Raw genomic sequence first — 17613 nt, forward strand, 5'->3', positions numbered from 1 at the left:
TAGATACAGCACATTCCTGCCCTCTTCTTCTGATGCAGGGAAGCACTGCAAGAAGGACTGCGGCACTGCCCTGCGTCAATGATTTGTAAATAAAATAATATGGCTTGTAGTTTAGGATTTTCGGAGTAGGGCTAAACTGTAGGAATTAGGAAAGTAAAAGTAATAGATCAACTTGAGTTCAATCCATCATACTAGGCAATCTGATATAGAAAAGTACAACGTTAGTGTATTTGTTCCCGCTTGTCTAAAAAATAATTTTCTGCAGATTAACACTAATCTTTTATTCTTGTCTTTTTTATTTCTTACCTCAACACCCAAGGGGAAAAGTAGGGCAACAGTATTCATGGGACTAGAAGGAGAGGGTGCCAGTACTTCTTCTAGTGCAACTACCAGTGCAGATGCTGGCAGATCAGTTGGTCCCAGTAAGACTTCCTTTTATATTATTTGTATTTCCCTACCTTTATTTTTATTTTTCACCTCTCCTCATTTCAAATAATTTTCCTTTTAGCTTTACTGTGCCTGTCTACTTTTTTATACTTATTTTTGTTCTGTGTAAGTTTTGTTAAATTCTTGTTATCTCTGCATTTATCTATTTATTGGCATGTTTCGTATGTACATTACTTCCTCCTGTCTGCAGTCTTTACTAGCTTTCTTCTGCTTTGATACCATCTACTTAGCTCAGCTTTCCCTTCTCCTCTTATATATCTTGAGAACTGGTACTTAATACTAAGAGGACAGATTTTTAGGACTGGTACAATACAGACACGATTGCATGCGTAAATCAGCTGTTCTACACATTTGGGAAGGTTTTCTTTGCCTTGCTCATGCCCATTGCATGTGCCAATCAAGACTTCATCATAGGTTCTCCTGGATTGACCAAAGTATTCCACCCCTTTGTGGCGCTTCAGTGACTTAGCTGAGCTCTGTCCTTCCATAACGAAACGTTTGCGATTGATTTTTCTACCTTGCTTTTCTAACAACCATCAACATTTCTATTGTCAATGATAGAAGAAGATAGAACTGTAATGGTCTATTGTGGTTGTATTTATGTTTTATCTAAATTGTGTGACGTTTTTACTGACCATCAGTGCCAGGGCCAGCAACAGCTCGCGGGTTGCAGCAGCGGTTGGAAAGGGAGAACCAGCGACAGCAGAGATGGACACTGGTAAGTCATATTGCTATTGCTAAATGACAATTACTAAAATATTCACTGCAAGGGTGTTGATTGTGAAGCACCTGGTTGAGCAGCTGTAGTGAGGATTAATGGCCTCTTCTCTCTGCAAATCAGCAGACAAAAGGTCATCATGATTATTGAATGGAGGTTACAAATGATGGCTTGTTTGAAAAGCAAAGGATGGATAGCTAAAAGAAAGAAAGAATGGGTGAAATGGTATATGAATGAAAGGATGTGTCGGTGAAAGGAGAATAAAAATGCATAGGTGAATGATAGGAGATGCATGGGTGCGTGAAGTTAGATGAAAGGGGTGAAAGGCTCGAAGGAATGCCTCAGTGGGTAAAGGAAGGGTGAGGAATGGATGGATGGTAATGAACGATACAAGGGTAAATGCCGGTTGGACAGGTGAAAACAGGGTATTTGAAAATGGTGGCTACTGGATAGGTGTGTCTATGGATGAACGGGTGGATAAAAATGGATGGCTGGATTAGAATAGTGAAAGACTGGATGAGAGAGTGGAAGCTTAAATCATTGGTGGGTATCAAAGGGTGAATAGAATAGATGAATGGAAAGATGAGTGTATAATCGTTTGGATGAAGAAGAAATAAGGGAGCTGTTGTGGAGAGGGACATGCATGTTGGTCACCTAATTCGCTCACTTGGTTTGCATGGTAATCAGATATTTGTTTCAAAGTGGGTGTATTTAAATTTTCTGTCTTTTCCCTTAACTCCCTCTAGTTGAAACAAGGCAGATGTGTATCCTCCCACCCAACATGGTGATGCCTCTCTCCCCATTAGTCACCAATGCAACTATGAGCGCGTAACTGCAGTGTGGCAGTGTGTAATAGTGTCTTAGGTGCAATGTGTGCATCTGCTTCAGTTAATGCAGCATTTACAAAGTTGTCAATGCATTAAAACTTGAAAAGGTGATTCCTGTCCACTCCAGTGCCCACTCTGTCACCTCCTAGTTCTTCAGTCCTTTATTTCTTTCCAAAGTTCCGTCCGAGGCCATCCAAAAAAATGTGAAATCTCTTTTGGCATGCAGCACATTTATGTATAAGTTAGTATGTCATGGCGTCCATGATGCATTCATACCAGTTCAAATTTTAACCTTTTGACATTCGGACATCAACCCAACTACAGTGGGGCATGTGTGGGTAAAAAATGGCCCTGTAACTCATTGTAAATAATCAGCCACATCAAATTCCAATGGCCCTAAGGGACCAGCTATTTACTGCTACTGTGCCACAGTGCTTTTTAAAATAAAAAGTTGCTTGAATAGAGCACAGTTTATAATTTTGTCATTTTCCTTTTTCTTTTATGCTATAGCTACCCCTGGTGGACATTATCATCGAGCTCACCATGAGATAGCAGCACAGCTCTGGCAGCATAGATTTGAGGGCATCAGAAATTAATTATGATGGCTGGCAGCCCTCCCTCAAGGAAGAAGAGGCCGAAGCAGCGCACATGGATGCCAGCCCTAGCTCCTTCAACCAGTGCCTTCAGCCTCCTAGGGGTGCCGGCAACAACAACAGAGCCTGCAGCCATCAACCCATCCCAGTTTGACCACTGCTGCCTACCATCCTCATGCCAGGCTCAGGGCCACACATTTTAGAGCCACTTCCAACAACACCTTGCGCGACTGGACTATTGGGTGGCATGCATTGATGAGGCACTCAATGATACTGGGACCCTACTCTAGTCTAAATTTGGACACACCCTCTTCGGACCCTTTTTTAACATTTTCTGTTTTGGTGGGAGGGACACTTTTGTGGGTGGAGAGGGTGGGAAGAGAGTTGGGGGGTGGGTTTGAAAAATTAACTTCAAGTTGGACTTTTCGTTGGACTTGGGAACAGGGCTATTTTTCGGGGAGTGGGGTGAACCTGTTGTGGGTGGAAAGGGTGGGTGTTATATTTTGTAGATTAATAAAGGGAATCATTTATTTTACTTTATTTATGCCTTAGTCAAGTGTTTATTTTGGTGTTTTAGTTAGCACTGCTGTCTTTTAGTGTAGCCTGTTTTTTTAAATCAGCTAAACAAAAGTGTATGTTATTTACTTACATGCTTACTCTTGCTCTATTGCCCTCTGCAACTGAACTATATTGATCACTAGAGCATGATTGCCAATGCCTATTTTGCCTAAAAAACCTAGTCACACATAGACACGTAAGACAGCATCTTTTTTAGTAGGAGGTAAATTACGAACCAGACGAGTTAAGTACTTCAATCCATAGTTCTTTTTTAACCTGAATAGATGAAGCCAGGGAGTTATCTTCTTCTAACTGAAGGGTTTTTCCAAATATGGCATTGTAACTCTTAAGAGAGTGGTAGGTAGTAATAGTAGCAGGCTTGCACGCTAACAAAGAAGACAGAGCTTCACAGAAAGTGCCTCTCCAAGCACAGGATTAATCAAAGGGTTATGCATCACTGTCAACTCGATTGAAAGAAAAGACAGAGTTAGTGGGTCATCATATCATAACTTTAGGAAGACTGAGACCAGATTACCACAATGACTGTATTTGACACACAGCAAAGAAGAGTCAGACCTGATATGATAATAAAATCTAGCAATATCAATTTCTTCTGAGAAATGGTGGGGAGCTATAAAAAGGAAGTGCCAGATTTACAATGTTTTGGCGCAGGGCAGCATTGCAAGCCTTCTTGCTGTGAAGCCCTGCGTCCAAAACAAAAGGGCAGGAATGCACCGTATCTATGAGATTCAATGAGTTTCTGCCCTTTTCCCCTGCACTGGCTCAGAAATTACTGCTGTGCACTAATGTATTGAGATGCAAGGGTGCCTGCACTGTGGGAATGATTGTTTTTGTGCAGAAAGGGACACCTTCCTGCACAACAACAATCTCTAGAGGAGTTTCCTCTTTCTATGTGAGCTGCAAAATGCAGCACACATAGAAAGAGGAAAAAATGGGGAGAAATAAAGATATTTCTTTCTGTTTCGTCACTCCTACTCCATCGCTGGGGTCACGTAGGGTTTTTACGCATTCCCATGTTTACAAAACCTTGTAAACGTGGGAATGCATCAAAATCCATGGGTGTTGAGTGGGAACAACCATGTGACACGCATGGAAACACCCCTGACGCAAAGTAAGGCAACTCAGCTACTTGAGCTGCTTTGCCTTACATCATATCTACAAGGCCATGTAAAGCCACTTAAAGTGGCTTTGCGTGGTCTTATAGATATGAGTCAGCAGCCTGCGCCGCTTGTAAATCTGGGCCTAAACATATGAATTGAAGTCATAAAGTCATGATAAATGGTCTTGAGTGGTGTGACCACACACACAAGGCATGAATGATGATGATTTGATTGGACTGGTGTAAAATATTGCTCATGTAGAAGAAGGCAGAAGGTCATGCAGTGAGTTGATGTCACTTTCAACACATCTGCCCCAGCAAGTGCATGAATCATTTATGGTGTAAAATGAAGTCACACCTCAATAAACACACAGCCCAGGGGAAGAGGGTTAGGGGCTCGATGAATGGATGGGAACAGGGATTTGGGGAAAGGTGTGAGAAAGACAAGCGCTACACAAAAGAAACCACAGCAATATTAATTGGGGAGCTGAGCAGCACACCATTATCGTGGAAGGAAAGTGGAAACAAAGGGATATGTATGACACAGTTCAGTTAAATGCATGCGCCAAACTGCCCTTCCTCCCCAGAGAGGCCCCAGATTGTATATCCTAAATAAATGTTATGTCTTCTATTTTTGAAAAATAGAAATTATGAAAGAATGAAGATAACCCACACAGTTCTAAAAATTATGATTGTTAAAAGGAAAATGATATTGTATTGCCAAATTGGGCGATGTATCTCTTCATTCTTCTTGGAATGTCGGTCACTCCTGGGTGCCTGTCTTAAGTCTGAACCTGTCTGTAGGTAAGCTGGAATCCTGAGCTTTCCACAAGTTTTGTTTATAAAGACAGGACTAGGAGAAAGCCTACATATTGCTAAAAAGCTGTAGCTGTATATTAGAGTAAAGGCGAGGGACAAAAAGAAGCAAGGTATGTTTCATGAGGAATCAGGAGTTTACCAAGAAGACTCTGAGTCAGAGTAAGAACATAAGGAGTTTCACAGCAATGCAGCAAACAAATACTCAGCAGCATTTCCAAATCAACGCACCTCTCCAAGTTCACAGAGCTGAGTGAGTGAGTACTAGGCATCAGAGCCTTTGCCATCATCATGGTTTCTCTTTGAAGTCGATAACTTTCTCCTTCTAGCTGTTGAGGTAGTCACACCCTGAGTCCTTCCAACTTCCTTCTCCAGAGTCTAAGGCCCATATTTATAATTTTTTAGTGTCACATTTGCATACGTTTTTGGCGCAAAGGCAGTGCAAACTTACAATACACAATTGTTTTGTAAGTTTACGCTGCTTTTGCATCAAAAAGCAGTGCAAATGTGGTGCTAAAAAAAGTATAAATATTGGCCTAAGTAACTCCCTTCCAGTCCCAAACCAAGCAAGATAAACCTGTGAAGTGCATGCAGTTGAACTGAAGATTAGAACAAAAAGAGAGGAACCAGAAAAAGGAGTGGACCCTGCAGATAAATTCAACTAAGTTTGAAAGGCCAATCACTTTCAGGAAAGAATGAACCCCCAAATACTGCAAATCCTCTGAGACACGTTTACACATTTCTTGAACTTCCCTCCTCAATGTCAGCCACCACATAGATCATTCATCATTCACAAATTCACAAACACTACTCAATGGTGCAAAACGGGTTACTTTAGTACTAGTAGTAGTTACCTCTTCCAATACAAGCACGGTGGATGAACAAAATATCACCTTTTTGATGGCAATTCAACACATTGTTGACTGCACTGACAGTATTTTGTTTTAATCAATGATCTTCTAGGGCAGCCTTAATAGGAAATACACTGGGTTATGATGGAGGCAGGCATCATCTCCAATGTCCTGAAGGGTATGTGGGGGCTTGTCCACTGCACGCATGTCCAACTCCTACCCGGGGTTATACTGTGTGAATATAAAATGGTGAGGCATCATAAATCAGAGACAAATATAGTGTTCTACTATTGTTTGTGAAAAAATAAAAACAAAAAGAAGTTCAACGAGAAATAATTAAAATGTTCTATGGTAACACTGGCATACTCAGTCCCTAAAGTAGAGTTTGTCCTCAAACTCTGGTAGTTCAGACAGAAGTTGGTCAGCTAACAAACGTGATTCTGACCAATCATCCTCTTCCTGCTCCTGTGGTGTTTCAGGAACGGTGTAATCAGGTGGTATAAAAGGCTGGTTCATTTTAATCATGGTAAATCTTTCCATGATTTGAGGTGAGATACTGGTCCTTCTGACTGTTACAGCTGCACCAGCTGCATTGAAAACACGTTCAGCAGACACACTGGATACAGGACATGCCAGATACTTTATTGCCATCCTGCTGAGCTCTGGGCTTTGGCACATCTTCCTATACCAATACACCAATGGGTTTTGGTCCACATACAACTCTTTTGGGTCATCCAAATACTCCTGGAACATCCTCTGAATGGTCATTGGTGCTGCCACCTGCTCGACCACTTTTTCCTTCACGTCTGCCAATGCAGTGGCTGGTTCCAATTCTTGTTGCTGTTGTCACCGGTTTTGTTGTCAGTGGGGTTGGTAGATGTGAGAAAAGACTGCTCTCTCTGGAAGTTGAAGGCAGAACCACAGAAATGTGGAGTGGGACTCTAAGTTCTAGACATTCTTCTTCCAATGATCCTGCTTGTTCAACAATCCACCTCTTCAATTGTGAAACATCCAGTTCAGAAAAAGGAATGATAGCAGAAATAATTTTTTTGTAGCGTGGATCAAGTAGGCTGGCACAGATGTAGTCTTTGGACAAGATGATGTCATTTTGCAGCCTTGCATTACAAGTCAAGCTATAGTTTAGGTAGTAACCAAGGCATGCACGTCTGGGTTTTTCTTCACATCCCTGAATGTGAACCTTTCAGACACCTTCTTTAGCTGCTCCTGTAGCATGTGCAATAATGGGATAACTTAGCCCATTGTACTGTCCTCCTTACTAGCTTCCCGCGTGAAAACCTCAAAAGGGAGCAGCATCTGTGTGAGGCATTTGACTAGGCCTCATTTGACTGCATCCATGGTCATAGCTTTCCCAGTTGCATCAGCTCCTCTTTGAATGACATAGTCATTGATCTGTTTGTACTGTCCAAACAAATGTTACAACATGTTGGAGGTTGAGTTCCAACGTGTTAGCACATCCTGTATTAGGGCTTTAACTGGTATTCTGTTATCATGCTGAAAAATCTGCAACTGTTTCAGGGCTTTAAAAGAATAGCTGAAATGAGTGCAGATGCGCCTGCAGGTGGTTAGTAGGTTGCTCACTATGTCTTATTTTTTAAGAAAGTCTTGCACAACCAGGTTGATGTAGTGCACCAAACACAGGACCTTGAAATAGCCACTGGCTGCCATGGTCTTGAGTATGTTACTGACTTTGTCTGTGGCAACAAATCCAACTCAAAGACCTCTTGGTCACAGCCATTCAGATACCCTGCTAATATTCCTCCAGTGTGTTTGCAGCTGTGTGTGACTTCCCCATGGAAAACATGACTACTGTTGCATGCCACCCAGGCCCATATTTATACCTTTTTAGCGCCACATGTGCGCCGCTTTTTGACGCAAAAGCGGCACAAACCTACAAAAAACATTTGTATTCTGCAAGTTTGTGCCGCTTTAGCGTCAAAAAGCGGCGCAAATGCGGCGCTAAAAAAGTATAAATATGGGCCACAATCTCTTGAAAATTTCACCAGGGCTAAAACCTGCAACTAGCTTTTACTTTACCCCCAGAAAAGAGATTCAGTCTGCAGTGATGCACATGTAATCAGTCACTTGACCACTGATCCACATGTCTGTTGTCAGGTGGATAATGTGGACATAACTTTGCTGCAAAGTTAACCAACTGCAGCACACTGTGATTCAGCGCTGAAACAGCAACTCTGGCAAAATAGGTCCAGTTTGGAACCTTCCATTTCAGGCAGAGGCTTGTCACAAACTCTGAGAATCCCATTCCTTCCACAAAAGAAAAAGGGAGGAGGTCCAGCACTAACATTTTTGCCAGCTTCCCATTGTGTAAACATGGCATTAGGTACTTGCGGTCGTAGGGCCTCTCCCGACCTAAACACGTCCGTAATTGTAGCCTGGATTTTCTTCTTTTGTGGGGCCACTGACACATGCGACTTTTTAGATGTAGGTAGTGGTAAACTTAATGCTCAACGTGGTTCTGTCACCGTATGCTGTGGTGTCTCTCTCTGACTTTGAGTCTTCCTGTGTCATTGTGAGGTTGCTAAGGCAGGTGATTCTGTTGCACTGCTGGGAATAGGTCTATTTTGCGTGAGGGTGATGGCACCCTCTTCTTCCCCACCTTCCACCATGATGTGACCTGGTATAGCTGCTGTTTTCTGAATCACCTCACCTTCAACATAGCAACGAAGTTGAGCCATTTGTTTAAGGTGCTGCTCCCACCCGACTGCATGATTTTTTTCATATGGGGCGTCTGGCCTCCAGTACCATAATGTGAACAAGTCTTACCTCTATGAACCCTTGCGTGGCAAATGGAACATGTGGCAGTGTTCTCCTCTTGTTTGCTAATCATAAAAAAGTCTAAAACTGTGGAGTACTTTCTTATTTTGCCAACGCCTGAAGAAGTATTGGATGTAGCTGGTCGTGGGTGTGTGTATTGCCTCTCTGCAGTGCATAATTGTACTGAGGTAGGGGTTCTTGCAGGTCTCCACTGGGGTCTTCCAAATATGGGAGCTGGCATTGCTGCTTGTGCCACATCCCTTGCAGCAGGTTGGATAGTAATGTTGGACTCCTGTTGGGCCAGCTTTCACAATGACTATGTCATTGTCATCATCCTCATCATTTCTTTCCATGATTCTGAGGCTTTCTTGAGCTTTTTTTCCCCTTGCCTCTCCTGGTGTCTCACAGGGTCCCTGTCATCATCATCAGAAGTGGTGGGTAGAGTATATGGTGGAGTAGTTCCCTTCATTTGTCTTGCTGGAGATCGGGGAGCTCTTGATTCTAAAAGAGAAGGTTCTTGCTCAACAGAAAGCTCGACTTCCTGTTCTGCTCCAACTTTGAGGAGATCTGGCTGTGGCTCCTGTCCACTTTGGTCTCTTTCCTGAAACAATTGGGTATTATTTTGTGAAATGACAAATTCAATTCAATATCACTGCTTGTCGGCATCGTCATGATTGCAGTGGCAGCCTTATTGACAGGCATGGTCTTGGACTTAGGTTGGGGTGATGCTGTTGATGCAGGAGTGCTTCCCGGTTCCCCCCAGGAGGCCGGTGTGACAGGCACACTTCTCCTGAAAAAGGTTGCGGTTGGCTCGCAACTGTGGAAAACTGGCCACTTTCTTGAGAGCAACTTTCTTTGGGGCCATCTTAAGCTCTAGGATTGCAGTGGCACTAAGATGCACAAGCAAAAGAGTGTGGTGCCCTTGGTCCTGTAATAGCTGTAAGGCCTTCTCTCTTGGCAGTACTGCTGGTGATGTGGGATCTCTTCTCTTGTACACCTAAAAACAACCAAGCAAGAAAAACATGTAGTTAGTGAAACATGGCATTGTTGCAGCAGGTTGAAAATAGTACACAGAAATGCAATCTTAGTGTGGCTGGTTACTTATGTAATATAAGTGGCATTTAATCAAACATTGTCAAGGCAAACCACACCAGCACAGCATACATTTCAAATCAGACTGCACAAAAGGCAGATCTAGCTCATTGCTTTATCTCCATCTGTTTTAGGAGATACCTGGGTTAGTCAGAGAGAGTTGCATTTGTAAATGGAATAATCCTTTAAATAACCTATGGTGGCAGGGTGGTCCAGGGGAAATGGAATAATCACTAACAAAATGAATTATGCTGTTGATTTGTCTGCTGTGCTCCACAGCCAATGTGTCCTGGAGGAAATGGAATTACACCTAAGCAATCGAATTTTCTAGTGCAGCTGTGCGTCTTTGGTGGCTGGAGGGCTCGGATGGATGGATCAAGGCAAAATGCAGAATAAAATAAAAATAAAAAATAAAAATTATAAAAAATAAATAAATAAAAGAAAATAAAATGAAAAATTACAATTAAAATGAAATTAAAAAAATAAAATAAAAATAAAACAGTAAAAACAAATTATAAAAAATAAAAGTAAAATATAAACATTACAATTAAAGATACATTTAAATACTGAAATAAAAAATGGCATACAAATTAAAATTAAAAATAAAAAAATCTAAGAAATAAGATAGAAAAAAATAAAATAGAAAACTAAAAAACAAATGATCAATAATTAACAATGTTTGTATGTAAGCCTATATCAAAGACACACTGGCTGCACGGTGTATGCACAAAATGGCTGCCAGCCTGCCACATGGTCAATCAACAACAAGGAGCAAGGAGGAAGCATGGAAAACAAAGAGCACATGCAAGCCTATAGCAAGAGACACTGGCTGGATGGACAAAGTGGCTTCCAGACAGCCAAGTGGTCAAACAACAACAACAAGGAGCAAGGAGGCTTGGTAAACAATGAACACATGCAAGCCTATGGCAAGGGACACTGGCTGGATGGACAAAATGGCAGCCAGCCAGCCATATTGTCAAATAACAACAAGGAGCAAGGAGGAAGCATGGAGAACAAAGATCACATGCAAGCCTATGGCAAGGGACACTGGCTGCATGTACAAAATGGCTGCCAACCAGCTACATGCTCAAACAACAACAACAAGGAGCAAGGAGGAAGCATGGAGAACAAAGAACACATGCAGGCCTAGAGTAAGGGAACTGCCTGAATGGACAAAATGGCTGCCAGCCATGGTCAACAACAACAAGGAGCAAGGAAGCATGGAAAACAAAGAACACATGCAAGCCTACGACAAGAGACACTGGCTGGATGGACAAAATGGCTCCCAGCCACCCACATGGTCAAACAACAACAAGGAGCAAGGAGGAATGTCAAACAAAGAACACATGCAAGCCTATGGAAAGGGACACTGGCTGGATGGGCAAAAGGGCTGCCAGCAAGCCACATGGTCAAACAACAACAACAAGGAGCAAGGTGGCATGGAAAACAAAGAACACATGCAAGTCGGTGGCAAAGGGACTCTGCTGCATGCACAAAATGGCTGCCAGCCACAAGGTCAAACAACAAGTAACAAGGAGGCATGGCAAACAATGAAAAATGCAAGCCTTTGGCAAAGGGAGGGACACTGGCTGCATGCACAAAATTACCACCAGCCACATGATCAAACAACAACAACAAAGAGCCAGGATGAGACATGAGAACAACGAAAAAAGGCAAGCCTATTGCAAGAGACATTGGCTGGATCGACAAAATGGCGATCAGCTAGCCATAAGGTCAAACAACAAGAACAAGGAACACAAAGACATGACAAACAAAGAACACATGTAAGCCTATGGCATGGGATACTGGCTGGATGGACAAAATGGCTGCCAGCCAGCCATATGGCCAAACAACAAGAAGGAGAAAGAATGGAGAACAAAGAAGACACACAAGCCTATGGCAAGGGACACTGGCTGGATGGACAAAATGGCTGCCAGCCAGTCACATGGTAAACAACAAGAGCAAGGAGGCATGGAAAACAAAGAACACATGCAAGTCCTTGGCAAAGGGACAGTGGCTGCATGCACAAAAAGGGTGCCATCCACATGGTCAAACAACAACAAGGAGCAAAGAGAACCAAGAAGAAAGCATGCAAGCCTATGGCAAATGTATACTGGCTGCATGCACAAAATGGTGGCCAGCCACATGGGCAAACGAAAACAAGATGGAGCAACGAGAGCAAAGAACACATACAAGCCTATGGTAAAAAGGACACTGGTTGCTTGCACAAAATGGCTGCAGCCACATAGTCAAACACCATTTTCTTATGCCATCAAATAATATTACACTACAATATAAACACCTTTTGTAAAAAAAGAAAAATGAAATACAAACAATAGTCAACATTTTAAATTTAATCCAATGCTATCCCAGCCCTACATGAAATTTTAAAAACACATACCACTGAAACATGTATTTCATGCCCTGGTGACTACTAGTACTGGCCTGGTCCAACTGGCTTAATGGCCCTTTGGAAATCTATGCCACATACTAAAATAATATTGCAATAGTTACAAACAATTAGAAAAGTTATTGGGCTGTGCAAAAATTTTCCTTTACAAAAGGTGAAAAATTAATGAAACGCAAAATAAATATTAATGTGGCCCATACTTAAACTCCAGGCTACCCACTACTATACATTTTAAAAATCAAATTAAAGTACAAAGAAATACTGGTGCATGCCCAAGCAAACATACAACAACACCCATATTTAATATAGTTATCGAACTTACTTGTGTGATTTCCAAAAAACATAGGCCCTCATTATGACAGTGGCGGTAAAAAATGCCTACGGCCGCAGTGACAGCTGCCAAAAGACCATCGCCACGGCTACTAGCTGTCCGCATATTATGACGAAGCCAAAATTCTGCCAGAAGGACAGCGGAATTCCGGCTGCAGTCATGGCGGCGGATTGCAGTAAGGTGGCGCTGCTGCCAGCAGCAGCGCCACACCAGTACACCGCCTCAGAGCGTATCATGACCCATGATATGGCCTGGCAGTGTTCTGCTGGCAGAAGCTGCTGCTGACAGCAGCGCCACGTCCTGTCTCCTGTCAGAGGACCCCCTGAAATCAGGTAAGTTGGGTGCTCCGACAGGGGAGGGAGTTGGGGGGTGTTGTGTGGGTTTGTGCGGGTGTGCGTTCTGTGTGGTATGTGTGTGCATGTGTGCATGTGTGAGTGAGTGTATTGTGTGTTGTGTGTTTGCATGTGTGCTTGTATGTATGTGTATTTGGATGTGTGTGTGAATGGATGAATGCATGTGTGGGTGCATGTGGGTAAGAGTGTGTCCATGAGTGTGTGTGATGGTGTGTGAAGGTGTGTGTATGTTGGGGGTGGGTCTGGAGAGGGGAGGGGTGGGGAATATCTGGGGAGGGTGAGGGGGGTGGAGAAGACTCCTATCAGTGACAGGGAAGGAATTCCCTGTCAGTGATAGTGCCTACTGCCATGGTTCTCGTGGCAGTACAGATGCCATGAAAACCATGGTGCTAGGCGGGGTCATAATCCCGCGGGCAGGCTAATGACAGCCACCTGGCTGGTTGTTACCGTTGTTGCAGACAGAGTAGTACATTGGCAGTTTGGCTTGAGCCAAGCGCCCAATGTCATATTGTGGGGAAAAGTACTGCCATGCTGTTGGCAGTACCTTTCTCCATAATACCGCCGTCCGCCAAGGTCATAATGGGGGCCAAAGTCCTTAAATCCAAAGGTTTATCCTGGAAACAGGGAGAGTGACCCTTCCACCTTGAAATCCAAGTGAAAAGTGACCAGGGGATGGACAAAGCACTGGGAGGAGCATGCTGGACAGGAACTGGAATTTGGAGTCTCTGACACACTTCCTTCCTCTTTGAAGCAAAAAGGCTTCTCAAGCTAAAAAACAAATTGCAGGGCCATTGGAGAATAAAATCTAGTCAAAAAATAGGTTTTTGACTAGGTTTAGTGGCTCTGGAGTTGAAAATCTACTTCAGAAGTGAGTTTGCATTCACAAGCAGCCCATTTTGGCCGCTAGCACAGCTGGAAGCAACATGAGAGAACACAAAGGGGGTCATTCCAACCCTGGCGGTCGGTGTTAAAGCGGCGGCCAACCCGCCAACAGGCAGGCGGTCAAAAAAATGGAATTCTGACCCTGGCGGAAACCGCCAACACAGACCGCCACTTTAACACTCCGACCGCCACGGCGGGACAAACAAACAGCGCGGCGGTCACCGCCAACAGATAGGCGGGAGACAATGTACCGCCCACCCTATCACAACTCACCAATCCGCCACCTTTTCCGGGGCGGTAGCCCCGCCGATAAAAACACGGCGGAAACAGACTACGAACGGGAAACCGCTCACCTCTACACACTCCACGAGGAATCTGGACAGCATGGAACCAGGACTACACATCCTACCAGCTATTGTCTACCTGCTCCTCTACCAGGAGCACGAACGCCGGCGCAGAAGACAACGGTGAGTACTGCACCTACGACACAGGGGAGGAGGGAGGAGAAAAGATTACGGGCACACACATACGCGACACACCCACCCTCACCCACAACTACCTACACATCAATGCAGAGCAACAACTCAGAGTGACACCCCCCAACCCTCCCGGAAGAATGCCAAGACAAAATAAAATGATCATGAAATTCAAATATATTGTAAGGCTAAGTAAAAAAAAAATTCCAACATCTATAACTATATACACATATGTAAATTGTCCTGTCAAAATTGGGTTTCAGTCATTGTACGTGGGCCAATGGGCCTCAACACATGGGCAAAGCCCACACAGGAGACCCGAATCCATTGGAGAGAACACTGCAGGGGCATCAGATAGAAAAACTACAGGCACCTCAGGGGGAAGGGAAGGGGAGGCACCTCAGTCACATGAGTCCACGACGCCAGATCCACGAGGGGCCTCCATGGCCACTGTCCCATCCTGGGGAGTGCAAAGCCACAGTCTCACAAGTCTCTACAGTGGGTGGCTTTCCCACTGTTACATCCTGAGGAGTGCAAAGCCACAGTCTCACAAGTCTGTACAGTGAGTGGCTTGGCCACTGTGCCATCCTGTGGAGTGCAAAGCCACAGTTTCACAAGTCTCTACAGTGGGTGGCTTGCCCACTGTGCCATCCTGGGGAGTGCAAAGCCACAGTCTCTCAAGTGGATTACAGACTCCACTGGTACTGGAGGAGGCATGGTGCCCAGAGTGCATCGTGCAGCCCTGCCCGACACAGATCCGGGCCTGCCCCTTCTGCCAATGGGCCAGCGGTGCTTGACTTGAAGGGCCCAGCGGAGCGGTGCTTGAGATGAAGGGCCCAGCGGAGCGGTGCTTGAGATGAAGGGCCCAGCGGAGCGGTGCAGAGATGAAGGGCCCAGTGGAGCGGTGCACAGATGAAGGGCCCAGCGGAGCGGTGCTTGAGACGGCGGTGCCCAGCGGAGCGGATCTTGAGATGAAGGGCCCAGCGGAGCGGTGCAGAGATGAAGGGCCCAGCGGAGCGGTGCAGAGATGAAGGGCCCAGCGGAGCGGTGCTTGAGATGAAGGGCCCAGCGGAGCGGTGCTTGAGATGAAGGGCCCAGCAGAGCGGTGCAGAGATGAAGGGCCCACCGGAGCGGTGCAGAGATGAAGGGCCCAGCGGAGCGGTGCTTGAGACGGTGGTGCCCAGCAGAGCGGTGCTTGAGATGAAGGGCCCAGCAGAGCGGTGCAGAGATGAAGGGCCAAGCGGAGCGGTGCAGAGATGAAGGGCCCAGTGGAGCGGTGCACAGATGAAGGGCCCAGCGGAGCGGTGCTTGAGACGGTGGTGCCCAGCGGAGCGGTGCTTGAGATGAAGGGCCCAGCAGAGCGGTGCAGAGATGAAGGGCCCAGCGGAGCGGTGCAGAGATGAAGGGCCCAGCGGAGCGGTGCAAAGATGAAGGGCCCAGCGGAGCGGTGCTTGAGATGAAGGGCCCAGCGGAGCGGTGCTTGAGATGAAGGGCCCAGCGGAGCGGTGCAGAGATGAAGGGCCCAGCGGAGCGGTGCTTGGGATGAAGGGCCCAGCGGAGCAGTGCAGGGATGAAGGGCCCAGCGGAGCGGTGCTTGAGATGAAGGGCCCAGCGGAGCGGTGCTTGAGATGAAGGGCCCAGCGGAGCGGTGCTTGAGATGAAGGGCCCAGCGGAGCGGTGCAGAGATGAAGGGCCCAGCAGAGCGGTGCAGAGATGAAGGGCCCAGCAGAGCGGTGCTTGAGACGGCGGTGCCCAGCGGAGCGGTGCAGAGATGAAGGGCCGAGCGGAGCGGTGCTTGGGATGAAGGGCCCAGCGGAGCGGTGCAGGGATGAAGGGCCCAGCGGAGCGGTGCTTGAGATGAAGGGCCCAGCGGAGCGGTGCTTGAGATGAAGGGCCCAGCGGAGCGGTGCAGAGATGAAGGGCCCAGCAGAGCGGTGCAGAGATGAAGGGCCCAGCGGAGCGGTGCTTGAGACGGCGGTGCCCAGCGGAGCGGTGCTTGAGATGAAGGGCCCAGCGGAGCGGTGCTTGAGATGAAGGGCCCAGCGGAGCGGTGCTTGAGATGAAGGGCCCAGTGGAGCGGGGCTTGTCTTGAAGGGCCCTGTTCAGCGGTTCTTGAGACGGCGGGGTCCTGTTCAGCGGTGCTTGTCTTGAAGGGCCCTGTTCAGCAGTTCTTGAGACGGTGGTGCCCTGTTCAGCGGTGCTTGTCTTGAAGGGCCCTGTTCAGAGGTTCTTGAGACGGCGGTGCCCTGTTCAGCAGTGCTTGTCTTGAAGGGCCCTGTTCAGCGGTTCTTGACATGTGTCTCCAGGGCACCATATCCGGCCAATATATGGAGTTCACTCGCCATCCGACTTCTCCCTTGCGGGGCCCTCCTGTGCTGGAGTCCCGGGCCCGTGGGTGTCCTCCTTCACACCCGGAATGGGGCTGGTGGGGCCCTCCTGGGCAGCTCGCCTGCTGCCGGACTTGTCGGCCGTGCTGCCCTTGCCATCCTTCCGTGATTCTCTGTGGCCCTTGCCTCCCTTTGTAGATGTGCCAGGTGGCACCCCACTTCCTGACGGTGCCAGGGTAGTGCCTTTGGAGGCTGCCGTCTCTGGCCTCTCGCACCGGGCCTTGCCTTTCTTGGTTTTTTTCCCAGGGGGTGGGCTGGCTGTCCCTTTACTGCTGGCCGATGTAGCTGCCCTTGAAGGTGGTGGACTCCAATATCCTTGTTCTATGGTCCTTGTAGGTCCAGGGGTTGTGGTGGCTGAGGTGCTGATTGGACTCTTACGAGATGGAGGGGGTGGGTCAGGTGATGGAAAGAGGTTAATTTTGGACAGGAAAAACTTTTTAGGAGCAGTGGGAAGGGTAGGTGCAGTGGGTATGGGAGTGGAGGAAGAGGATGTGGTTGTAGGAGAGTCAAGTGTGGTGTCTTTGGGTGCAGATGCTTGTGACGGAGGCTGTCGTGAGGTGGATGGCTGTTGGGTGGGTGGCTGCCTGCGTTTGTGTGGTTTGGAAGAGGGGGTGACAGACACACTGGGAGAGGACACAGGGGACGTGTAAATGGCAGTGGGGGTGGTGACTGCACGTGTGCGGAGTGTTCTGGTGGGTGTGCTGGTGATGGACGTAGTGGCTGATGATGTTGTGCATGCAAGTGTGAGTGGAGACGTCACAGGGAGGGAGGAGGGAGACGAGGAGGAGGGGGACACAGGAGGCAGTGGCTGTTGGTATGTCTGCATGTGGCTGTTGCTTGTGTGAATGCTTGTGTGATGTGTGGTGCTTATATCTTGATGAGCTGCCTTTGGGTGTTGAGGTGTGTGCAGGCTGGTCTGTAGGTGTGTCTGGGATAGGCAGAGGAACAGGGGAGTGGGA

The sequence above is a fragment of the Pleurodeles waltl genome, chromosome 9, assembly GCF_031143425.1.
Source record: "Pleurodeles waltl isolate 20211129_DDA chromosome 9, aPleWal1.hap1.20221129, whole genome shotgun sequence".
Classification (NCBI taxonomy): domain Eukaryota; kingdom Metazoa; phylum Chordata; class Amphibia; order Caudata; family Salamandridae; genus Pleurodeles; species Pleurodeles waltl.